The sequence below is a fragment of the Theropithecus gelada genome, chromosome 13 (genome assembly GCF_003255815.1).
Source record: "Theropithecus gelada isolate Dixy chromosome 13, Tgel_1.0, whole genome shotgun sequence".
Lineage (NCBI taxonomy): Eukaryota > Metazoa > Chordata > Mammalia > Primates > Cercopithecidae > Theropithecus > Theropithecus gelada.
This window is the reverse complement of record NC_037681.1, coordinates 8,340,446-8,365,576: the sequence shown is the minus strand read 5'-3', so window position 1 is coordinate 8,365,576 and position 25,131 is coordinate 8,340,446. Positions and strand designations below refer to the sequence as shown.

The 25,131-nt window shown below is 41.8% G+C and overlaps 1 protein-coding gene across 3 annotated transcripts in view; it reads left to right on the top strand.

Annotated features, from left to right (window-relative positions):
- The window catches only part of LIMS1 (LIM zinc finger domain containing 1), a 148,387-nt gene that overhangs the window by 42,680 nt on the left and 80,576 nt on the right, over positions 1 to 25,131 (top strand). Inside the window, exon 1 of one of the 3 annotated variants that reach the window (XM_025353817.1) lies at positions 9,811 to 10,230. The exons of 1 other annotated variant lie outside the window; for it this stretch is intronic. The gene's annotated coding sequence lies outside the window, so the exon portion shown is untranslated. Of the gene's footprint in view, positions 1 to 9,810; positions 10,231 to 25,131 lie in introns of those variants that run through there. One more of the 3 variants, XM_025353816.1, reaches the window with a different exon arrangement.

The window sequence follows — 25,131 nt, the reverse complement described above, 5'->3', positions numbered from 1 at the left end:
AATGCAAGCACTTGTTTTGAAATTGTTTTAAATGTTATAGTATCTCCACCATATGAAATAAGGAATATCTGCGCTTTCCTCTACTCCCCTTCTCTGAGATTACTGCAGCCAGAAGGTTAATGCCTTAGCTGAACTCTTAAAAGCATTTCAGTTATCATGAGCTTAAGAAATGTTTGTCTTGGTTCACGAAATGTAAAAATTTTTTTTTTTTTTTTTTTTTTGAGATGGAGTCTTCCTGTCACCAAGGCCAGGATGGTCTCGATCTCCTGACCTCGTGATCCGCCCACCTCGGCCTCTCAAATTGCTGGGATTACAGGCGTGAGCCACCGCTCCCGGCCATGAAATGTAAATAATTTTTAAATCTAGTTTACAAAGAAAAAATGATGATGAAGGGATATCCTTTTTTTGTTCCTCAGTAATAAATTTAGTCTTAAATTTCAGGTTAGCATCCTGGATTTATTATCCTATATCACTTTTTGGTATGCATTCATGGAATTTTGTAGGCAGTTTCATGCCAAAGTGTCGTGTTTTCCGAAGTCCAATTTTTTTTTAACTGGTTTAACTAACATTCATTTTGAGATGATTCTGAATTTTGTAACAAAAACAATTTATGTTTGAATATTCACCTTTATTATTTTAAAAAATCTATTCTGTAGCCCTGAGATTTGGACAAAATGGTAATTATGTTGTTTTATGGTTATTAAAGCTGAATATAAAGAATTCTTATCGAACCAAGATGTCACAGCTCTTATAAGTGGCATGATTAAGACTATAATTTTACTTGTAGTCAGTGTACCTTCTACCACTATATAATGTTTCCAAGCATATGAAGTTATTACTAGTCTATATCTATGATTTTCAGTGATGTTAAATGTGTTTTTAAAAATTTTATTGGCCGGGCGCGGTGGCTCACGCCTGTAATCCCAGCACTTTGGGAGGCCGAGGTGGGCGGATCATGAGGTCAGGAGATCGAGACCATCCTGGCAAACACAGTGAAACCCCGTCTCTATTAAAAATACAAAAAAGTAGCCGGGCGTGGTGGCGGGCGCCTGTGGTCCCAGCTGCTCTGGAGGCTGAGGCAGGAGAATGGCATGAACCCGGGAGGTGGAGCTTGCAGTGAGCTGAGATCGCGCCACTGCACTCTAGCCTGGGCGACAGAGCGAGACTCCGTCTCAAACAAACAAACAAACAAAAATTTATTAATGTGTAAAATACGAGAGTGCACAAATCTTAAATGCACAACTTAAGAATTTTCACAAAGCAAAAACATGGTCAAATGATTTGGAGTATGAATTAATATTAAAATACAATGAATTTAATATTAGATGTCTAGAGGCTCTTGATTCTAGAGAAATACATTTTTTTTAAAACTTATGTTACACTTCCCTTAATACTCATTTGAAATGTTTCTGATTTCCTCATTTGCTCATTTGTTTGGCAGTATTCACAGCGAGCCTACCCTCTGCCAGGCATGACTGGCATGGGGCACAGCTGTGAACAGGAATCATCACTTGTAACTTGAGGTCAGACTAAAGGACACAGGCAAATTCCTGTGGAGCAAGAGGGCCTTCCGGAGAACTTCCCAGAGGAAGCGACCTCTTGACTGAGTCCAAGCATGGACGGGAATCATCCCAAGAAGAGTTTAGGGAGGACAGCAGGAGGCACCAGGCCAGGAGGGCTGTTGAGACAGGCAGATCTGCAGGGCTGCGGCCTGTGCAGCGAGGGCTGGAGCTGGGGGATGCTGGGTGGGCAAGGACAGCCAGGTTCGTTTTTACTGGGACTGTAGTTTCCTTGATTATCAACAACAGGAATAGACTCAGGCAAACAGAAGCTTAAAAGAAATTTACTGGAAAAATAGAGGGGTTGCTCCCAGAATTGAAGAATGGGCTGAGCTTACAGGTCTCAGAGAAGGGCAAACAACTAGGGCTTTCCCGGCATCTCTGCAGAACTTGTGGGATTTCTCCATAGAGCAGTGCTCTGAGTTGACTTCCTCTAATTGCAGGGTGTTAGTCTCTACTCAGATTTCTAGTCTTTGAGAAACAGAATCTGATTAACTTAGTTCAAGTCCATTGTCCAAATGGACCAGGACCAGTCATTGTGGCCAGAGGATAGGAACAAGCACCATGCCTAGTCAATCAAGGTAGGTGACTGTTAGGTGGTCAGGACAACTAGATCTGTTATCTGAAGGAGAGAGTGGATGACATGACCACCCAGAAGGCAGTGTTACGGTAGCTCAGAGTAGAGGTGGTTTGGGAGCAGTGATGAATGTTCAGAGACCAGTTAGAAGGCTGTTGCATTAATCCACATAAGAGGTGATGGTGCCAGAAGTAGGTGCAGCCTGTACAGATATAAAGTAGTAAATAGATTCGGAGACAGTTAAGAGGCAGAGAAAAAAGGACTTTGCAGCTGGACACTGGGAGGTATGTGAGGATGATTAAGTTGTTGAAGATGACTCTCATGTTTCTGGCTTGGACTAGAACCATTGGGTCCATAGTGGTCCCTATTGCATGGAGGAGAGAGAGTTTCAGGAGGGGAATGGGGCTTTGATTCAGTACTGAGTTGGAGTATCTAAGCAGACCACATTTAATTTAAGAACACTTGGGTATGAACAATGCCTCCCCATTACTTGTGGGATTCCAGCTCGGCCATCGGGGCCCTCTCACTCCAGCATTGTGGCCTCTGCCAAGGTTGTTCCTCTCTTTTCGTGTCCCTGGGCTGCCAGAATCTTCTCACAGTATTGCCATGGAATTTGCAACATGCTTCCTTCTGCTCCCCAAGGCAGGTTTGGGTCTGAGTCCGTATTGGAATGAGTATTGTTAAAGGAAGTTAAAATGAAGACCAGGCCTGTAGAATCTCTGAGCACACAAAACCAGTTAAGCCTTATATGTTACCTCAGCCTTATTTAAATTGCAAACCTACGCAGAACGAGTAGAGTCATTTTGATAAATGTTTATGTTAGAAGTAAAACTTAGCCCCCGCCAGTCATAAGCTGCCAACTAACATACGACTAAGTGACTAGGGGCTTTCCAACAAGGTACCTTTAACAAAAGGCAATTCTGTAATTTCAGATGAATCAAATAATTTATTTATTTTGCTTCTGCGTTTCCCAGTAAATATTTGTCTCTGATGTTTTGTCATTGGGACACTGAAACTTTTTTGGTCTGGTGTTCCCCAATTCATGAATTGCTTCTTACTTAAATAAATTCTTTAAAATTGTATTGTTCCTCAGATTTTTCTTTTACAGTAGCTTTCCCAAACTCAGAAAGGCCCCCAGACCTTAGGAGCTTTTAGGACTAAGTGCTATTCAGGGCTCTTTCTTAGATGTTACTGTGTTTAGAAGAGGCTTGCTATAGGCCGAGCACGGTGGCTCATGCCTGTAATCCTAGAAGTTTGGGAGGCCGAGGCAGGCAGGTCACCTGAGGTCAGGAGTTCAAGACCAGCCTGACCAACATGGTGAAACCCCATCTCTACTAAAAATACAAAATTACCCAGGAGCAGTGGCGCATGCCTGTAATCCCAGCTACTAGGGAGGCTGAGGCAACAGAATTGCTTGAACCCAGCGGGTGGAGGTTGCAGTGAGCCAAGATTGCACCATTGCACTCTGGTCTAGGCAACAAGAGTAAAACTCCATCTCAATAAATAAATAAATAAATAAATAAATAAAGCTTGCTATATGATGACACTGTTTTCTTGACAGAGCTTCAGATTGGGGACTTCCTTGATTAAAATGTAAAGTTGATAAATGAATTTAGTTACAGTGCTTTAATTTTAATAGTATTCAGTGTTGTATAATATTAATGAGTTAAGCCAAACCCTGACAAGTGGTTCCCTTAGGTACTTTAGTGAGCACTTTTGGCATTAATGCTTACTGGCCTCAGAAATCCTCTGAGTCTGTCGTCCTCAGTGGATCTGGAACTGTTCCCTAAGGAGCAAGTGGGAACTTGTGGGGCATTTTTAGTTTATCTCGATGGTTTGAGGAAAGGGGTACCATAGGCACTAAATGGACTAAAGCCAGAGATGCTGAATGTCATGAAGTATTCATCCACAGGACTTTGATGCTGGTTAAGAACATAAGAAAGAAAAACACCTTTGTATAATGATGAACATAGAACCTAACTGTGTTTAGGTTGATATCTGTTTCAGATATCATCGGCTGGGCACAGTGGCTCACACCTGTAATCCCAGCAGTTTTGGGAGGCCAAGGTGGGTGGATCACTTGAGTCCAGGAGTTCGAGACCAGCCTGGCCAACATGATGAAACCCTGTTTCTACTAAAAATACAAAAATTTGCTAGGTATGGTGGCATGCGCCTGCAGTCCCAGCTACTTGAGAGGCTAAGGTGGAAGGATCGTTTGAATCCAGGAGGCAGAGGTTGTAGTGAGCCAAGATCACACCACTGCCTGGGCACTCAAGCCTGGGCAGCAGAACAAGATCTTGTCTCAAATAAATAAATAAATAAATAAATAAAAAAGATACCATCATGAAGTACTTTTCAACAGTTTCAGTAAGCACTAAGTTTTCTGGGAATACCATGAAATTATAAATTGAGTGAAGAATGAAATTTGCTTGGACTTTATGCTTTACTGACATTACCACCTATGAACATTTTGCCCTTAATTGTTCTTTCATATTCTATTTAGAAGCTCAAATCCTTTAAGACAATGTTTAGAATATATTTAAAAGGGGTATGTTTTTGTTTTGTTTTGTTTTGTTTTGAGACGGAGTTTCATTCTTATTTCCCAGGCTGGAGTGCAGTGGCGCGACCTCGGCTCACTCCAACCTCTGCCTCCCGAGTTCAAGCGATTCTCCTGCCTCAGCCTCCTGAGTAGCTGGGATTACAGGTGGCTGCCACCACACCTGGCTAATGTTTGTATTTTGTTTTTAGTAGAGATGGGGTCTCACCATGTTGGGCAGGCTGGTCTCGAACTCCTAACCTCAGATGATCCGCCCGCCTAGACCTCCCAAAGTTCCGGGACCACAGATGTGAGCCACCACACCTGGCCCAAAGGGTTTTGTTTTTAAATGAGAGATGGTTAGTAAACTAATATTTTCCCAGGTGACATAGGGTATATACATAGAGATGAATATGGTGAACATTTTGGGTTATAAATGACTTTCATAGCAAGGACCTATGAAGAGTATATAAAGGTAGAAACACTGATTCACACTTGATAGATTGGGCAAATCAAGTTGGGTGAAATTATCCCAGATTTTTTTAAAGTCCTGGGAGGAAAAGATATGCAAGTATGTTGGGCATTGAACAAATTGTTTTTAAAAAAGATCTATGTCCATTCAGAATATTCTGTGGAAAACATTTATCCTGCTATTTTGTTGCTGTTTCTTTTTTTTTTTTTTCTTTTTTTTGAAACGGAGTCTTACTCTGTTGCTCAGGCTGGAGTGCAGTAGTATGATCTCGGGCTCACTGCAACCTCTGACTCCCGGGTTCAAGGGATTCTCCTGCCTCAGCCTCCTGGGCAACCGGGATCACAGGCGCCCACTACCACACCTGGCTGATTTTTGTATTTTTTAGTAGAGATGAGGTTTCACCATGTTGGCCAGGCTGATTTTGAACTCCTGACCTCAAGTGATCTGCTTGCCTTGGCCTCCCAAAGTGCTGAGATTACAGGCGTGAACCACTGCACCCGGCTGTCATTGCTGTTTCTGTGTGAGACTAATAAAGGACAAAAAGAAGCATGGCAAGGGATGGATGGAAAAGGCTGGTTCTTCTCTCAGGGTTCCCAGACCATAGCTGGAGATAACACAGGGTTGTAGCTCCATCTGCTGGAGAGAAGCAAACTCTCTCTTGCATAGTCTATAAATGAAAGTGATCTCTCCACAATCATAGTGAGCCAGCCCGTGTTTGCTAAGCACTTGCTGTACACTGTGTAACACTTTGTCAGGCTTAGGGTAACAGAGGAAAAACATAGGCATGTTCCCTGTTCCCACCATGCTTAGCTCTGAGAGGCCTTCTGCTGTCAAGAAGACTTGTTTTAGCTGGTGTGCTTATGCATTCTAGGTTTCCCCCTAGACTTCTCCTTGGGTGACTTTTAAAGCCATGTAACCTCATTCTGAGCTTCCTGTTCCTTATCAGAGGTAAGGAATAACAGGGCCCCTCCTATAGGCCTCAGTTTAGCTAAACTTCATTAAATATCTAGTGTGTCTATTAGGCAGAGGCCCAAGGAGCATAAAGATGAGTAGGAATCTAGTCCCTGCCTACCACGAGGTTAGAAACAGGAGCTCATAAAAGGATCCTCGCAGAGTAAATGAGAATGTATAATGGGATCCCTGAGGAGGAGTGTGGGATCCAGGCAGGAGAGTCGACTAGGAATGTATGGACGGGTTTTCTGAGTTGTTTGAGGATGTGAGCATTAGCGAAGGGACGCCCTTCCCAGCCGAGGTCAGCGTGAGCAGCGGCATGGAGATGAGGCCCTGTGTGGTATGTGTATGTCCCTCTTAGGCTATGTAAACTGAGCAGCAGGAAGTGTCCACGGATGAGAGTTTGGGGACATAGATGGAGCCAGGTAGGGCCTGACGTAGTAGGCTCACACTTGTAATCCCAGCATTTCGGGAGGCCAAGATGGGCAGATCACTTGAGGTCAGGAGTTCAAGACCATCTTGGCAACATGGCGAAATCATATCTCTACCAAAAATACAAAAATTAGCCAAGCGTGGTGGCACACACCTGTTGTCCCAGCTACTTGGGAGGCTGAGGCAGGAAAATGACTTGAACCTAGGAAGTGAAGACTGCAGCAAGCTGAAATCGCTCCACTGCCCTCCAGCCTGGGCAACAGAGCACAACTCTGTCTCAAAAAAAAAAAAAAAAAATGGGGCCAGGTGATGTAGGGTTTTGTGTGTTACCTTAAGGGATGCTGACTGTCCTCAGTGCAGTAAAGAGTTTAAGCAGGGTAGTGATAGCAGGTTCCTTAGAGAGACCACTTACTGGCTGTGTCTGTTGGATTTGATTGAAGGGGACCAGGCTGGAGACGGGGACTCTACCTAGGAGGCTGCGGCATGCCTGCTCGGATAATGTTGCCACGCCTGAGAGAGGGCACATTAAGAGGAAGAATTGGATTTAGGCATAGTGGGGAGGGAAGTTTATTTTAGGCATCATGAGTTTGAGTTGCCTGTGACGATATCTGTATGGAGACATCAGCAGACAATTCGACGTATGATTGTGAAGTTTAAGAAGGTCCAGCTAGTGCCACTAACAGGGAGGAAGTAGTTGAGCCATGAGAAATGTTGAAGTCATCAGGGAGAATGTGCACAATGAGAAGAGCAAAAAACCAAGGTCAGGCTGGGGAGTAGCCATACCTACAGCCAGGCAGAGGCTCTTGCAAAGGAGATGGTGATGGGATGACTAGAGGGATAAAAGTACGATGGTCTGGAAGCCAAAGGAATAGAAAATTCCCAGGAAAGCGTCATTTAAAAATGTCATGTGTAAGATAAGAACTGAAAAATGTCCTCTGGATTTGGCTTCTAAGAGCTGACTGTGACTGTAAGAGGTGTTTCCAGACTGCAGTAGGTTAATGAGTAAATAGGAGTTGAGATAACTTTTAGAAAATGGTGTCTGAGGCTGGGCGTGGTGGCTCATCCCTGTAATCTCGGCACTTTAGGAGGCCCAGGCGGGCGGATCACGAGATCAGGAGATGGAGACCATCCTGGCTAACACGGTGAAACCTCGTCTCTACTAAAAATACAGAAAATTAGCCGGGCGTGGTAGAGGGCGCCTGTGGTCCCAGCTACTCGGGAGTCTGAGGCAGGAGAATGGTGTGAACCCGGAAGGCGGAGCTTGCAGTGAACTCAGATTGCGCTACTGCACTCCAGCCTGGACGACAGAGCGAGACTCCGTCTCAAGAAAAAAAAAAAAAAAAGAAGCAGACGAAAAAGAAAATGGTGTCTGAAAAGAGGAGAGAGCTGTGATGGTAGCTGGAGAGTGACTCAAGATAGATTCATTTTAATGTAGCAGAAACTGGAGCCTATTTATAAAATCTTTGTGGGAAAGAGCCCAAAAAGAAGGAAAGTGGCTGTCTGGATGTGAGTTTATGGACTGACATCAGACAGACCTTGTTGGGACTGAAGGCCTGAAGAGTTAAGCATATGGGTGGGAGGTAGTTGAAAGAGAACCTTCCAGATGATCTGTTTTCTTCATGAATAAGTAATAAGGTAGTATCTGCTGAGAGAAGAAAGGTCGATTACGGGAAGCCTCTCAAGCACAGTAAGTCCTTATGCAAGTGGTGCGTATCTTCAAGAGGAGGGTTGGTGGGGCCCATCCATGAGTAGAGAAGTTAACAACAATGCCAGTCTGCCCAGGATGTTCTGCTGGGACACAGAAAAACACCCAGTTTCCTTCCTTTAGATTTTAACTGCAGCATCGTGAGCTGCCTTCCTAGAGGGAATTCTGTATTTTGGGGCTGTAGCTCAGAAGACTTCCATTCTCTTTCCCCTCTCCCGAGAGAGATCGCAGCTGCTTCCCAGGGTTTATGTCCATGACATAGGACTGTCCCTGCTGGGAATGGGGGAGGGAACTGCTTCCCACTCCAAAGCAGCCTTTTCACTTCCAGCTTCCATCTGCCTTCCACTCCCACCTCCCAAAATAAAGTAAATAAATCAAAGCCAGAAAAACATTCTGGCTGGAATTTTATTAGATTCAGTACTGTGTGAAAGCTCCCAAACTCGCTCTGATGGTTGGACTTCAGAATAAAGGTGAAGCCTGTGAGGTTCTCCCAGGAGTGCTGGGCAGAACCCTGAGTTTTAGAACTCCCTCTGCCTTTAGCTCGTCTTGGATGTGCTCTTCCACTCTTTCAAGCTCTAAACCCTTCCCTGCAAATAGTCACCTGCCAGGGTGCCCTCAGGTTATATAGCTTGTCACCAGCTCTAAAAGGGGCTAGTGCCCAGTCTCAGTGTTGGATAACAAGCAAAAGTAATGAGTTGTTTTCTTGGGATTTTTGTGTGTGTGTTTGTTTTGTTTTGTTGTGGTGGTATGTTTGTTTTTGTTTTTGTTTTTTTAGAGACGGTCTCCCTGTGTTGGCTAGTCTGGTCCTGAACTCCTGGGCTCAAGTGATCTACTTCGGCCTCGGAAAGCACTGATATTACAGGCAGGTGTAAGCCACTGCACCTGGCCATTTTCTTGTTTTTAAAGATTAACCTCAGGCCCTAGTTATGTTATCATCCTGGAAATGCCGTCATCCTAAAAAATGATTCCTCTATAATAAAGAAATTGGGTAAAGGAGCTTTCTTACTGTATTTTCAGTGAATCCAGGCAAGGACACCTTCATTCATGGAAGGGGAAGGCTGAATTAATTGCTGTCAAGTTCTTTCTTAGCTTCAACTAAAGATCCCCTTATTCTTCAGTGGAAATTTGGCACTGAGGAGTCCCAGGAGGTGACTCAGTCGGATATGTGAGGCCTTGGCACCACTGGCCTTGCTTCTTCTCTGCACTGTGTTTGTCAGGGATATCTGGGACAGAAAATAATTTCCGCTGCTGGGGCAGCCAGAGCCTGGCATGCCCGTCTCTAAGCTGGCCTGTGCCTTGCCACTGGAAGATGTAATGTAGAGAAGCTGCTTGACCCCAAAGTAGCATTCAGAGGGCACATAAAGAAGCTCCGTTAATTCAAACATGTAGGTGTTATAGAGATCCAGAGGGCCAGAGGCTGTCATTTTTTTAAATTAACCTCTTTCTATGCTGATCAGTTATTCATTTTTCTAAATATTTGTCTGCATGTTGTATGTGCTTTCAGTAAGTTTTGGATGAATTTCTTAACTTCATAAAGTATATAAAACAACTTAGCAGGATATGAGTTATGACATTTAGGGGTGTTGTCCTATTGCTTCAGAACAGTGGGGTTATCGTGTAATACACCATGTCACATGATTTGACTACATACAGGAAAAAAAACCCTAAACTTGGTTTCATTGGCTCAAATATAGTTCAAGACAACGGAGACAAAGCTAAGATGAGGAAGTTCTATACAGTTTAGGAAATAGGGGCTTTCAAAGATAATTCACAGTGATGTGAAACTGGCCTCCCAAGCCCTGATAAGTAAGTTAAATAAGAGTAGGAGCCCGGAGGGAGGTTCTTTACTCTTGAATTAAGAGAAGGGGAGCTGGAGGTGCCTCAGGTAGGGTGCGGAGGTTTGCAGAACTAGGTCTGTGTGTGTAAAGTGACTAAGGCGGGGGAGTGGAAGTTTAAGAGAAGAAATGGACCTGATCGCCTAAATCAGCCAAACACAGGGTATTGTTGTATTTCTGGATTTGTTTTCCTTATGACCTATCTTTCTCAGTTATTTAAGAAGCAAATCTAAAGGATGTTTGTTGAAACTCTCTATGCAGAACGGGTCTTGGGTGAGTTGTAGTCACCTTTAGCCGTGCTGATTAAAATTTCCCCCTGCTGCAGAGGTTATGATTGTGGTTCTTTTATCTTGTAGATGTATATTTAATTATTGAAATATGTGAAAACTTTATGTTTTATTGGTTTGAAAGTAGGGTGGATATGGAAGGGAAACTATACCTTTTGTTTGCAAAGAAAAATTTAAAAACAATTGATAAATAGTATTTAGTGTCATATGGTTATGTCCTGCAGAACCTTCTATAAAAGACTTTAGCTTTTGGCATTTTATTACATTAATTTTTTGAAACATTATTTCTGCTGCCTAGGATCTTTGGCGGGGAAATGTACTATTTAACAATATGTTTAGTGAACTTTTGTCCTGTCATGGTAAGAAGAAAGCAGCTATAACTAAATAAGGAGTTACTCTTATTCATTAACTTGTAAAACTCTAGTTTAAAAAAAAAAAAAAAGAAAAAACTGCTGGTCATTTTTTTTAAAGTTTTGTTTTTTAATTGGCACATATTTATGGAGTACAGTGTGATGTTTTGGTTCATATGTACATTGTACAGTGATCAAAGCAGGGTAATTAGCCAATCAATCATCTCAAATATCACTTTTTTGTGGTAACAACACTTAAAATCCTCTTGAGGTATTTTGAGATATACAATACAGTATTATTAATTATAATCACCTTGCTGTACAATAGATCACCAGAACTTACTCTTCCCATCTAATTTTGTACCTGTTGACAAACTTAGTTTCATTGATTCTGTTGTTTTAGTCTCTTTTTCAATTATTTCTGTTCCAATATTTGTTATTTCCTTCCTTCTGCTAACATTGGGCCTAGTTTGTTATTTTTCTAGTTCCTTGAGGTGTAATGTCAGGCTGTTATTTGAGATCTTTCTTTTTTGATGTAGGTGTCTATTGCTGTAAACTTCCTTTAGCACTAACTTTTGCTGCATCACATAAGTTTTAGTATGTTGTGTTTCCATCTTCGTTTGTCACAAGATATTTTTACATTTTTCCTTTATTTTCTTTAATTTCCCCTTTAATTTTTTCTTTGACTCGATAGTCGTTTAGGAGCGTATTGTTTAATTTCCACATATTTGTTAATTTTCCATGTCCTCCTGTTACTGTAGAAACTATTCTAGTTTCATACCATTGTGATCAGAAAAGATACCTGATATAATTTCACGCTTCTTGACCTGTCCTGGAGAATGTTTCATGTGCACTTGAGAAGAATATGTATTCTGTTGCTGTTGGGTGGAATTTCCCCTGCAGGCCACTCTTAAAGGAACTCTAATGCCTCAGACCTACATTTGGAAAACATTTATTAAGGGGTGATTATTTACCCACAAAAGAATCTTTTACTTTACTACATGACTTGCCCTATACAGTGGACTTCCTATAGATTTAAATGTATTTGCAAAAGCATTGATTTTACAGTTAACCTTCAAGAACATTAAGAGTGATACTGATTGCATGTGTAAGGGATTCTCTTATGTAGATGTATGTTGTGTGTATGTACACGTGTATATGTGTACATTCACATACGTAGTCAGGAAATAAGGAATAGTTATAATGAACAGGAGAACACAAGTATTTTTCATGGATAAGAAAGGAAACGTTGAAAAGAGGATGATCATTTTAATTTAGTCTTTCAGTTGATAAAAAGGGTTCATGCTTTTTAGTTGGCAAACAAGGCAGCACTGCATAGCTGATAGAATGAAAATAGGATAAAATATTCTTAATGAACATAAACACTTGGTGGTGTTTTTTAAAATATACAGAAATAAACATCAGGCCATCACAGGTTGTGTCAAGATTTTGAGGCTAACCAAAAAACGGGGAACCCCCTGTAAGTCTAAGAGATGGCACCATGGAGGTAGTGACTTTTGAGTTGGGCTTTGAAGAATTTGACAAATGATGGAAAAGAGTGTTGTTCTAGGCAGAGTTGGCAACAGCTTGAGCAAAGGTTTGCAGATCAATGTTACTTTCTGTTCAGAATCCTCCACTGCCTTTCCATCTCACTTAGAGTAAAATCCAGTTTTTATTCTGGGCTGCAAGTGCTTTCTGGATCTACCCCCTGCCCTATTCCTTTCTGTGCTGTGTTTTCCGCATTAGCCTGGAAGATATGTTAAAGCAGGGGCTTTGTTTCCTCTTGTTAACCTCTGTATTCCCAGTGCCCAGAGCAGTAGTAAGTGCTCAATAAATAAATGTTGAATGAATGAAAGAAATTCTAAAATTATCTACTGTGCTGGAATGTTTGAAGGATAAGAATGGCAGGGAGGTGTATGTGGAGTACTGGTCTTGAGGGCAGTGTAAAGTTTGGGGACATTAGGGAAGCATCTATGATGTTGCAGTGAAGTGTTTGCTAATATTACAGTGTAGAGAATGGATTAGAAGGACAAAAGAGCAAGATAGCAATACCAAATGAAAGGATGTGTCAGTGGGTCCTTCATTCAGTTGACATTTGAGTGGTTTCCCCATGCTAAGCACTGTGTTAGGTTCTGGGGGACACAAAGGTGACTGAGAAATGGTTTCCATGGCTAGTGCCAGATGTGTGAACATCTTGTAGCAAAGGACTGAGCAAATGATGTGGTGGGGCCTGAACCTGGGCCTTGTCAGAGGCGAGGGAAGGAGTCTGAAGTCTCATTGGTAGTTTCTTGATGTCAGTAGTTCTGAGAGTTCCCAGAAAAAAAGAGGAAGCCTTCAGTGAAACTTTTTTTAAAAAAAATTGATTGATTGACAAGGTCTTGCTCTGTCACCCAGGCTAGAGTGCAGTGGCACGATCATGGCTCACTGCAGCCCTGACCTCCTGGGCTCAAGAGATTCTCCTGCTCCAGCCTCCCAAATAGCTGTGACTACAAGCACGTACCACCATGACTGGGTAATTTTTTTAATTTTTGTAAAAACAGAGTCTTGCTGTGTTGCCCAGGCTTGTCTTGAACTCCTGGCCTCAAGAGATCTTCTTGCCTTGGCCTCTCAACCTGCTGAGATTACAGACTTGAGCCACCATGCTTGGCCCTTTAAGGGAACTTTTAAAAATGTTTTTAGTTTTTTTTTTTGAGACAGAGTCTCGCCGACATCCAGGCTGGAGTGCAGTGGCGCGATCTCAGCTCACTGCAACCTCCGCCTTGCAGGTTCAAGTGATTCTCCTGTCTCAGCCTCCCAAGTAGCTGGAATTATAGGCATGCACCACCATGCCCGGCTAATTTTTGTATTTTTGGTAGAGACGAGGTTTCACCATGTTGACCTCACCATGTTGAACTCCTGACCTCAGGTGATCCACCTACCTTGGCCTCCCAAAGTGCTGGGATTACAGACGTGAGCCACCACGCCCAGCCTAGTTTTATTTTTTTAATACAGGGACTTAACAGTGATTTTAAATTGCATCTTGCCCAAAAGTTAGTAATGTGTTGATTGACCCATTAGTTCCAGGAGAAAGAGGTATACAGGAACAGTGTTTTAACTCCGAGTCAAAGTGTCACTTCTGGGGCACAGTTTGTCAGAATAGTTACAGGATGAAATATTGATGTCCTGTAGAGTGCTTGATTAAAATAAGTGAAGTGGCAGGTGGGGAGGTATTTTATTTATTTATTTTTATTTTATTTTATTTTATTTATTTATTTTGAGACGGAGTCTTGCACTGTTGCCCAGGCTGGAGTGCAGTGGCGCAATCTCAGCTCACTGCAAGCTTTGCTTCCTGGGTTCATGCCATTCCTTATTTATTTTGAGACGGAGTCTTGCACTGTTGCCCAGGCTGGAGTGCAGTGGTGCGATCTCAGCTCACTGCAAGCTTCGCTTCCTGGGTTCATGCCATTCTTTATTTATTTTGAGACGGAGTCTTGCACTGTTGCCCAGGCTGGAGTGCAGTGGCGCGATCTCAGCTCACTGCAAGCTTCGCTTCCTGGGTTCATGCCATTCTCCTGCCTCAGCCTCCCAAGTAGCTGGGACTACAGGCATGAGCCACCACACCCAGCTAATTTTTTGTATTTTTAGTAGAGACAGGGTTTTACCATGTTAGCCAGAATGTTCTCGATCTCCTGACCTTGTGATCCACCCACCTCGGCTTCCCAAAGTGCTGGGATTACAGGTGAGAACCACCGCACCTGTCTGTAGGGAGGTATTTTATACCCCAAATGTTGCCACAAATGTATGGTAATATTGTTGGGAGAAAAGGATACTTTATCAGCCCAGATGGGACATATAGAATCTAAAAAATTGAAAAATAACTTTTACCAATTTTTGTGTGTGGGAGGGGATGTGTGGAGAAGAGACAGAGATTCCCTTATAGGGCTTTAAAATGTGCTATGCTAAAAGAAAGTTTGTTTGCAGCCTGGGAAGACATTTAGACTACCTAGTTCTTTGGGTTCAACTGTTTATGGTCTTTCTTGTCACTTATTTAACAGTTTCAGAACATAAGGAGCATATTGTCACTTGTTCCTTATTCGTTGAGCCTGTTTATCCTTGAAATACTGTGGTGTAAGTTGAAAGACTACAGGTTTAAATTTTACTTCTGCCATTTGTGTGATTTTGAACAAATTATTTAATATCTGAGTTGTATATTCCTCATCTGTAAATGGCAATAGTATTTAATCTGTGAGTAATGTATGTAAAAGGATCCTAGCTTGATATTTGGTGGGATCTAGGTGGCCAACAAATGTTCCCCTTTTTATTGTATTAATAGTAAAATGTGTGTAACATTCACCTGTGAAGGACACTTAGGTTAGTTCCATACCTTGGATATTGTGAATAATGCTGCTGTACACATGCGTGTACACATACCTGTTTGCATCCTTGTTTTCAGTTCTTTTGGATATATACCCAGAACTGGGGTTGCTGGGTAATGTGGTAATTCTATGTTTAACTTTTTGAGGGACTTCCAGTCATTCTCTGCCTTTGTTTTTTCGTTTACTCTGCATCATTTATGCATATCTCCTTTAAGATCCAGAATTGCTAGAGGTCAAGGTTGAGATCAGCCAAATTCACTTTAGTGCCTGGTAGTCTCATGGTTTTTCTCCACTTCCAAACATGTCCAAGCCTCCCACTGTCTGACTTCTACTGTGAAAAAAGCCATTCATCTTTCTTTTGCTTTTTTCTTTCTTAAATCTTCTCCCCTTCGATTGCCTTTTCTTTCCCTCACTAATTCTTTCCTTCTCACCTCCTGCCTTCTATAAAGGAATGCTGGGGAAAAGGTCTTGCAGGGGTTACTTCTCCATCGCCACTCTCAAGCCTACCCAGACCTGGAGTTGCTGTCTTTGTGAAAAGGGACATAGAAGCAGAATGACATCCAGATGCTAGATAACATCAATTTACAATAAACTGTAAGCCAGACTTTCAGAAAAATTAGCACCTGTATAATACTAAAAAATGCCAAGTATTTGGGAAAGGTTGGGTGGGGAATGAGAAAATAGCATCATCCATGGGAGAAATTCAGCTGTCAGGGCTGCCAGCCTAGCACGCTGCTAGCAACAGCTGGGAAGAAATCATAAAGTGAATTTTCCACAGACAAACCAGCCAGAAATAAACACCAGACTGCCAAGTCAGATGTGATTTCTTAGTCATAAAAGGTACTTTTCATTCCTGTAATCCTGATTGGCCTGGTCAATAATTAAAAGTCAACATTCAGTTTTATTTTACTTATTTCTAGGACCATTATAGAATCCTTCAGTCATTACATATCTGGTGAGACCTTAGTGATAAGTAAAGGATATCCATGCACTCGAGGGGAAGGAAGTGTTCATACCTGAAATAGCTCGAATACTAACAAAGCACCCTTTCAATTCAGGCAGTAGCAATGAGCTACTGGTAACAGCCCTAAGGAGAAAATGAGCAGCAGCCAGAATTTTGAGATTAATTTTAATAATTTATTAATGAATGGACCAGCAGAGAAGAAGTGGGAAGGATATGGTCAACAAGTGGCAGGAATGAAGAATTCAGCTGTGGGGAAGGGGTAGCTTTTGCTTAGAAAGTTCACCACACACGCCTGCCCTGTAAGTTGCAGTGAATTCTGTGGAAGTGATTAGAGTGGAGAAGGAACAAAGAGGGTTGGAATCCAGACGTTCCATGACTAACCCCAAGATGACTAAACTGAATGCACCCACAGAAAGGGAAGTGACATTTACTGAGAACACATTTTATGCTGCTGCATGCTTAAAATGCTTTCTTTGTGTTCTCAGTCCTTACCAGTCTGTGAGGGGGGTTTATTTTGTCTACATTACAGATGAAGACTCTCACCTGCAAATGAAGAAAGTCGCCTGGCCGATAAGAGATCGTTTGAAATGAAAGGATTCCAGGGTTTCTTTCTACTGAGCTTATTCAATAAGTAGGGCTTATTATACTGTCTAGAATGGTGCTATCCTTTAGAAATATAATGTGAACCCCATGTGTAGTTTAAGACTTTCTGGTAGCCATTTAAAACAGGCAAGAAGAGATAGGGAAGATTAATTTTAATAGTATGTTTAATTTAACCCAGTATATCAAACTGTCATGTCCAAGCTATATACATACCATGTCATCAGCATTTTAAAATTACCAAGAGAATCCAGTGTGTACTTTAAAGTCCATCTGAATTCAGACTAGCCACATTTCAAGTTGCTGCATGTGACTACTGGCTACCAAAGTGGACAGCATAGCTCTAAAAAAAAGGTAGAGAGACTCATCCTAAAAAAATTGAAGGTAGAGGCCCTGCTTTGAAGCCATTGAGAGGAATTATGGTGGGGAAAGAAAGCAGCTTCACCTGAGGTGGAAAGTTGTGTGGAAGGAAGGTACCATACGTAAATGCAGGGCTGCTCTTGAAAGGAAAGAATGTGACCTTATCATGCGAGGACATTACTGACTGAAGGGCTATTTATGGAGAGCAGCAAGGTCATACCGACCTTTATCACCACCGCCCGTCGTGACCGCAGGAAGGCTCTGTGGTGTTGACTGCTAGATGCTGAACCGTATTTGGGCGGAGTTGCGAGGGTGCTGTGTCTTGGCAAATCTACTCACCATTAGGAGTGGAAACCACAGCCTTTAACGTGTGTGTGGATGTCATTCCCAAAGAATCTTTTCTTCCGGTGCCTTTTTCAGATGAGGAGGTGTGATGTGTGCTTGAGGAAGTAAGCATGAACAAACTACCTTATATGGGAATTCCCAGACTTCAGCTCCACCCAGACCAAGATAAATGATGGTTTCACACTGCTATTCCAGCAGAACAGGGACCATCCTGTGTTTGTAATATTCAGTCATTTCTTCCATGCTTTCTTACTTTAAAAAATGTTCTTGAAATTTCCGCTTGGTCTTCTTTCTCCTTGTGATTCTGCCTCCTTTATGGTCTCTGTCCCACTTGGTTGTTTGTCGCATTATACTTGGTTTATTTTGTTGCTGCTGCTGTTTTGTAGTCAACTATCTACTAGGAATCAGTGTACCCCCCAGGTCCTGTTCTTGGCGCTCAGCTATGGGACTTTAATTCTGTTCCTTCATCTGAAAAATGAAAAGGATTAGAATTAGAGTCCTTTATAATCTTTTGGGGCCCTCATTTTGCAGCTCATTTGGAGCCTCATTTTTTTATTGTGGTAAAAAACACATAAAATCTACTATCTTAATCATTTTTAAACTCGACAGTTCAACAGTGTTAAGTACACAAGAAGTTGCTACTTATAATAAAATGTCAAATAAGATCTAGAGGCTTGAGGAGAACCTGAGGTTATCTGTGGAGGGTGGAAGGCTTATGCTGGAGTGGCTCCCTGAGAGCGAAGATCAGGAGTGAGGGACGATCTCCCAGTATTCACTTGCAGAAGTAACTTAAAACTGCTAAAAGGATGTGTGTCAGGGCTTTGGCATTCTGCCCAGACATAGAAAGACCTGATACTGTTTTGACTTCCTGTGTCCCAGTAGCCATTCAGCAGCCAACATTTGTATAGTATTTTGTCTTTCTCAGCTTATTTTTAATTAACAATAATTAATACTCTTAGTATCAATACAAATCAATTCGTAATTCTTACAAAAGAGTGTGAGATAAATGAGCATGTGCTGCCTTTAATTTACAAAGGAGGAAATGAAAGGGTCTGAGGAAGATGAGCTGTAGGTCACGCGGTAGCTGTGGAAGGGGCAGAGAAGCCAGAGTGGCTCAGGAGTCTGGTGATACATATGATGACAACATTTTAAAAATAAGAGGTGGGGAAAATCACTTTTTGGAATATTAACATAAATGTAAAATGATTTACAGAACACTTCAATGGAATTCAGTTAGGTCTCAGATTTTACATTCCCCATTAAGGGTGTATGTAAAGAAAGGGCGTGTTGGCCAGGCGTGGTAGTTCACGCCTGTAATCCCCAGCACTTTGGGAGGCCGAGACGGGCAGATCACCTGAGGTCAGGAGTTTGAGACCAGCCTGACCAACATGGAGAAACCTCATCTCTACTAAAAATACAAAATTAGCCAGGCGTGGTGGCGCATGCCTGTAATCCCTGCTACTCAGGAGGCTGAGGCAGGAGAATCGCTTGAACCTGGGAGGCGAAGGTTGCGGTGAGCCGAGATTGCGCCATTGCACAGCCTGGGCAACAAGAGCGAAACTCCGTCTCAAAAAAAAAAGGGCATGTTGGGCATGTTGAGGAAATAGGAGCTTGAAGTATGTGCAATGATTCATTAATTTCCCTACGAAACCTTTTTTTTTTTTTTTAAGACAGAGTCTTGCTCTGTTGCTGGAGTGCAGTGGCATGATCTTGGCTCACTGCAGCCTCCACCTCCTGGGTTCAAGCGGTTATCCTGCCTCAGCCTCCTGAGAAGCTGAGATTACAGGCACGCGCCACCACACATAGCTAATTTTTGTGTTTTTAGTAGAAGCGGAGTTTCTCCTTGTTGGGCAGTCTGGTCTCGAACTCCTGACCTCAGGTGATATGCCCACCTCAGCCTCCGAAAGTGCTGGGATTACAGGAGTGAGCCACTGTGCTTGGTCAAAACATCTTAATTGGACCTTTTTTTAATTCACAGACCACTTTGAGACTCTAACACTTATGACCTTCATAGAAAAAAATGCACAAAGGCACATGCATAGAAAATTTGTGTGTAACGTCAAGGAATTCATGCCCCCAGTCCCTCCACAGCAACACATGATTGTAATGATGATTGCATTTCTGAAGACTTTTTTAAAGCCTTTTTTTGGATAGGAGAGTTAAAGTGTTGTGAATTCTCGATAATTGAATAAGCAGCAAATTCACTAGCGGTCACTAGAGAGTGATGTTTTCTAGCATACAACATCAAGTTCTTTCTGGCAGGTTGCCATTGTAGGTTCCTGTGTATGTGCTTGCTTGTATGTATGTCTGTGTCTGTGTGTGAGAGAGACAGAGGCGCACACACACACTGTCTCTACCTGCATAGCTAAAAGAATTTCTTTGTGCATGTTTCTTTTTTCTCCTTTTCACTTATCTGTAATACAAGCAGAAATGCTTTTTCCTCTTTTTTTTTTTTGAGACAGAGTCTTGCATGTTACCCAGGCTGGAGTGCAATGACGCAATCTCGTCTCACTGCATCCTCTGCCTCCCGGGTTCAAGTGATTCCCCTGCCTCAGCCTCCTGAATAACTGGGATTACAGGTGCCTGCTGCCACACCCAGCTAATTTTTTGTATTTTTTAGTAGAGACAGAGTTTCACTATGTTGGCAAGGCTGGTCTTGAACTCCTGACCTCGTGAGCCACCATGCCTAGCCAGAAATGCTGTTTTTTTAAAAGCCTTCTCCCACATGTTCTACAGATGAATTCTGAATGTTTTCTAATATATCCTTGTTTTTCATCATCCCAGGAATAGCTGCCAATTATGAGCACCCACCGTGGTTGGCTGTGCACTGGGTGGCTTATGAACTTTGCCCTTTATCCCTACAACTGCAGCATGTGTTATTTCATAGGTTAGGACCTGATGTGTAAGTAGCTGGCTCAAAGCCCTCCATCTGGTAAGTTTGCCGGTATATCATCAGTTCATAGTATTTCCGTTTGAGAGTTTCCCAAACATTTCCTTATACTGGTTTCATAGTTTAAGATCTTAGATTTAAGTCTTTAATTCACTTTGATTTGATTTTTGTTTATGATGAGAGGTAGGGGTCTAGTTTCATTCTTCTGCATTACGGATATCCAGTTTTCCCAGCACCATTTATTAAAGAGACTGTCTTTTCCTCAAAGTGTATGTTCTTGGCACCTTTGTGGAAAATGACTTCACTGTAGGTGTGTGGATTTTCTTTCTGGGTTCTCTGTTCTGTTCCATTGGTCTGTATGTGTGTTTTTATGCCAATACCATGCTGTTTTGGTTACTATATATATGTAACGTATTACACTCACCAAACTATGGAGGATTCACCACCAGAACAGGAAGCAACAGCCTGGGCTCCAGAGTCAGCCGCTTGTCTGTGCGCAGCGAGGGAGGGTCTCATGAAGTTTCAGTGCAGTCTGGGACTCTAGCTCTTTTTGTAACAAGTTGTTTGGCATGAGACCCAGTCACGAGTGCCCTTCGTGACTGGGCTCAAGGAACACAAAAAGGTCACAACTTGTTTTTGCGATTGTCTATTGTTTTTCAATAACTAACGTATAGGAATAGATTGAAATAGAGATTTCTCCGAAACAGCGCTGGATGAAGCCTCAAAGGGCTGACACAGCCTGTTCCAGAACTTGGTGACCATTGTTTGTGTCCATGTTCAGTTGAGTTCAAATATAATATTTAACTTTTCCTCCACACATGCCTGGCTAATTTTTGTATTTTTGGTAGAGACAGGGTTTCACCATGTTGGCCAGGCTGGTCTCAAACTCCTGAACTCAGGTGATCCACCCACCTTGGCCTCCCAGAGTGCTGGGATTATAGGTGTGAGCCACCGCACCCAGCCTAGAATTGTGTATTCTATTTCTGTGAAGAATGTCATTGGCATTTTGATGAGGATTTTATTGAATCTAGAAATTGAGTAGTATGGACATACTAACAATATTGATTCTTTCAACCCATGGAATGTCTTTCCATTTTTTGGTGTTCTTTTCAATTTTGTTCATCAGTGTTTTATAGTTTTCATTGTAAGAAATGTTTCACTTCTTTGGTTAAATTAATTCCTGGGTATTTTATTTTATTTGTATCTATTGTAAATGGGAGTACTTTTTAAATTTCTTTTTCGGGTCATTCACTGTTGGCATATAGAAATGGTACTGACTTTTGTATGTTGATTTTGTATACTCCAACTTTACTGAATTTATCAACTCTAATAGTTTTTTGGTGAAGTCTTTAGGTTTTTCCAAATATAAAATCATATCTGCAAACAAGGGTAGTTTGAAGACTTCCTTTCCAATTTGGATGCCCTTTATTTCTCTTCTCTGATTGCCCTAGCTAGCACTTCCAGTACTGTGTTGATAACAGTGGTGACAGTGGCATCTTGTCATGTTCCAGATTTTAGAGCAAAGGCTTTCAGTTTTTCCCCACAGTATGATACTAGCTGTGGGTCTGTCATATATGGCTTTTATTATGTTGAGGAATGCTTCTATACCCAGTTTTTTGAGGGTTTTTTACAATCAGGAAGTGATGTCAAATTTTATCAAATGCTTTTTCAGCATCAGTTGAAATGATCATAAGGTTTTTATCCTTCGTTCTGTTGATATGATGTATCACATTGATTGATTTATCACATTGATTGGTTTGCATGTGTTGAACCATCCTTGCATAAATCCCACTTGATTACAATGAATGATTGTATTGTTGAATTCTGTTTTGTAATATTTTGTTGAAGATTTTTGCGTCAAAATTCATCAGAGATATTGACCTGTAGTTTTGTTTTATTATTATTATTTTTTTATTGAGACAGGGTCTTGCTGTGTTGCCCGGGCTGGAGTGAGTAGTTTAATCATGGTTCATTGAAACCTCAACCTACTGAGTTCAAGCAATCCTCCCATCTCATCCACCTGAGCAGCTGGGAGTATAGGCATGTGCCACTATGCCCGGCGAATTTTTTGTATTTTTTGTAGAGACGTATTTGTATTTTTAGGGTTTCGCCATGGTACCCAGGCTGGTCTGGAACACCTGGGTTCAAATGATCTGCCGGCCTTGGTGTCCCAAAATGCTGAGATTTACAGGCACGAGCCACTCGCCCGGCCAGGTTTTCTTTTTTTCAACATGTCTTTTTCTGGTTTTGTTGTCAGGGTAACACTGGTCTTGTAGAATGAGTTTTGAAGTATTCCCCTCTCCTCTATTTTTCAGAATAGTTTGAGTAGGATTAGTATTAGTTCTTCTTTAAATGTCTGGTATAATTCAGCAGTGAAGCCGTCAGGTCCTGGCCTTTTATTTACTGGGAGACTTTTTATTACGGCTTTGATCTCATTACTTCTTATTGGTCTGTTCGGGTTTTGGATTTCTTCATGGTTCAATCTTGGTAGGTTGTATGTATCTGAAATTTTTCCATTCCTTCTAAATTTTCCGATTTATTGGCATATAGTTGCTCATAGTAGTCACTAATGATCCTTTGAATTTCTGCAGTCTCAGTTGTAATGTCTCCTTTTCATCCCCCTTCTCCCCCCACCCCCCGAGACAGTCTTGCTGTGTCACCCAGGCTGGAGTGATCTTGGCTTACTGCAACCTCCACCTCCTGGGTTCAAGTGATTCTCCTGCTTCAGCCTCCTGACTAGCTGGGATTACAAGCATGTGCCGCCATGCCTGGCTAAGTTTTTTTGTTTTGTTTTGTTTTGTTTTTGTAGAGACGGAGTTTTACCTCTTGGTCAGGCTGGTCTCGAGCTCCTGACCTCAAATGATCTGCCTACCTTGGCCTCCCAAAGTACTGTGAGCCACCATGCCTGGCCTCCTTTTAATCTCTGATTTTATTTGGGTCCTCTCTTTTTCTCAGTTTGGCTAAAGGTTTATCAATTTTTTTTAACTTTTCAAAAAAACTATTTTACTGATTTTTTTGTTTCCTTCATTTCAGTTTCATTTATTTCTATTCTGAACTTTACTATTTCTTTTCTTCTATTATTAATTTTGGGTTTGGTTTGCTCTTGCCTGTCTAGTTCTTTAAGATGCATTGTTAGGTTATTTATTTGAAGGGTTTTTGGTTGTTGATGTAGACATTTAGAGCTCTAAACCTCCGTGTTATTACTGCTTTTCCTATATCTCATAGGTTTTGGTATGTTATGTTTCTATTATCATTTGTTTGAAGAACTTTTTCATTTTCCTTAATTTCTTCACTGGCCCACTGGTCATTCAGTAACATATTGTTTAATTTCTATCGTTTCCAAAATTCCTCTTGTTATTTATTTGTAGTTTTATTCTGGCCTCCAGTTTTGTTTTGTTTTGTTTTGTTTTGCAGCCTGTGAGCTAAGAATATTTTGACCTTTTTTAATGGTTGAGAAAAAAATAAAAGGATGATATGGAAATTATACAAAATTCAAGTTTCAGTGTTCATAAATAAAGTCTTCATGGGACCACAACCACATTTACATATTTACTATTGTTTGTGGCTGTTTTTGAACCACGAGGGCAGGGTTGGCTAGTCACCACAAAGACTTTGTAGCCTGCAAGGCCTAAAATATTTACTATCTGGCCTTTTACAGAAGTTTGATGATTCCTGCCATAGAAGAGTTGTAGCAGTTTTTGAAAACATTAACATTTTCAAATTTTAGATGGTTACTGCCTTCAGATCTTTTATCCTTAGCCTCTCAAATTAAATTTTGTTCTAATAGAAATGACTGGATATTAACGTATTTTAATTACCTTAAAACAAGTCTTGCTCCTCATCCCCCTTCCTCAAGATGGGCTTCTTGTAACTAGGATTAGTTAGCTTCCTTTCTTTCTGTCCCGGAAGACCACTAGAGAGTTGTCTAAGACCGCCCCACTGCCCCTGCTCCTCTGAGTTGGATGAAGGAGGAGCAGGGGACCAGCAGGAGTAGAGTCTGTTAGACAGAGTGTGTGGCAGCATCTCGACTGTACAGAGCACTTGGTAGTCTGAAATTTGATCTCTGCCAGGTAGGAGCAGTTTACCTGCAGGAAGGATTGATGGGTCACGGATTAATGCCACATAGTTCCTTTTTCATTGGAATCCAGTTGTCTGGTGATTCCCCACCTTGTGAGTCTGAACAGGATACTGAAGCTTGCTCCCTCTTGAGAATCCGGAAGGGCCAGATGCCTGCCTTCCTAGCCTCTCCTGCAGCTGCAGCTGAGGCACAGGAATGTGCCTTGGGCTCTGGCCATCAGGTACACCTGTATTGGACTGTGACCTGCTAGAGATGCAAAGAAATAGGGATTCCCTGGAATCATTTCTGGAGAGCTCGGTTGTAACAGCACTCACGACACCCATTGTTTAGGGGCAGCAGTAGAACCCGGTGTGAGCAGCACAGTCCAGTACCCCGCCTTGGTCCATGTGGTACACTCGGTCCAGAGGTGTAGGGCTGGGGGCAGACATCCCCCGCTGGGCAGGGTGTTGTTACAAGCTGGGTTCTTTGTTAATCCTGCAGAGTCTGTGAGCATTGCAATATCATTATTAAATATCTCTTCTGCTTAAAACTAACCCAAGGTGGTTTCTGTTGCTTGCATCTTAGAAACCTACATGTGTCAAGCTAAATAAAGAGCTCACTCAAAATATCTAATGTTTTATAAAATTTTGAAAAAATTTCCCTATTTTGAAACTTACTGAAATTTATTTCAGCATCTTATGCTGTCCCCGTTTTCCTCTTTATTCATTCCAAAAATGTCTGCCGAGTACCTACTACATGCCCAGCACATGGCTTCACATAAGCAGAAACACAAGCAGAAGAATGTGTCCGTGTTTGGATTTAGTGATGCCCCACTTAGAGAATGCCATACAGTGTA